Genomic DNA, 1,434 nt, shown 5'->3' on the forward strand with positions numbered 1-1,434 from the left:
CTAGGCGATAATGCGGATTATTGGTCCGCGCAGCGTAGGAGCGCGCAACTGTTGCAAAATCCGTTTAATAATGGCATTTCATACTGCAGATCGACCTTGAACTTGACATGTAGTTTTGGATTCTCAGTTGATATGGCATCCATCAAGGCAACAGTCAGGCAGCGATTTGTCCTTGCACCAGGCAGCAAAAAGTCTCCACAAGCAAGATGGTGGACTGTAGCAATCGACTTCTAACTGGCGACATACCGAGAAAGTCAAGTTCGTTCGTCTTTTCTGTTGCAGAAGGGTTGACATCGAATCTCATCTATTCCTCCTTGCTCAATTGAAGGTTCACCGGCCCATTTCTTTTTGTTCTTGATTTTGATCGCCATGCCTAAATAGTTAGCAGGAATATAATTGTGTTCTGCTTAAAGCAGCCTGTGGTAGGATTGTTTCTTTTCTTCTGTAGATTCCTTTCCCTTTTTTTTTTTTTTTTTTTTTTTTTTTTTTTTTCCAAAAAATTCAGTCGTTTGTTGCCACGCGATATCCTGCCTTTCAAATGACAGTGGGGAAGAGGCCCAATCCTTGTTATAGTATCATGCTTGCAAGCTACCCTGTTAATAATAATATGAAATCCAAGGGACGTCCAGGACGGAAGTTCAATCAGTGACTCTTCATCTTGCTTTATCTCGGGGACATTTTTTCTGCTTGTTGCGTACTAGGAGAGCTGCAGGCCAAGACAATCACCCCTGTAGCCCATATTTTCTGGAATTTGGTTTCAGATTTTCTGTTTTGACTTTTCCGGGGGGTTTAGCGGGAGGGTTAGCCTTCAATTTTGAAGCTGTTCCAAGAGCCATATCTCGATTCCATCCACAGTGCATGTTGCATGGTGGGTTATGCAGAGTGGCAAATGAAGCGGGTGGAAGTACGGAGTAGAAACTGTTCCTGCGTTGACCTTCCCATTTCTCCACTCCCCGTTCGTTTGCTCAACTGCTCCGGTTCGCATCCCAGCTCTGGCCCTCTGGATGCTCAGTCCCATTTTGGAGGCGTGTGTCTTGCCCATCCACACAGTTCTCCGCACCAAGGATAGGACCCAGTAGGGTGGTTCCCCTGCACTAGCTCCAGGCCGATGACCGCTAAGTCATTGCAAGGTACTCAAAGGGGAGGAAGAAATAATAATCTCTGCATTATTGCCGGACGATGTCTGATCTGATCCATCACATCCGCATCCAGTAACGATAATTCCCAGCGTTACAGGCGTTACACCAGCCGTGGTGCTGCGCCCTGGCTTCTGATTGGCCGAATCCGGGTGCTAGGGCGGCACATGACTTCGTGTGAGTCACCTGAGGTCGCGTAACCACTTTACACGTCGCCCTAGTTGCAAGCCGCGTCGCCCCCTGCGTGCATCGAGGCCTCCAGACGAGGAAGGAATATTATACTCGTATCAATATCCAT

Source organism: Histoplasma capsulatum, genomic scaffold (assembly GCF_000149585.1).
Source record: "Histoplasma capsulatum NAm1 scaffold_3 genomic scaffold, whole genome shotgun sequence".
Lineage (NCBI taxonomy): Eukaryota > Fungi > Ascomycota > Eurotiomycetes > Onygenales > Ajellomycetaceae > Histoplasma > Histoplasma mississippiense.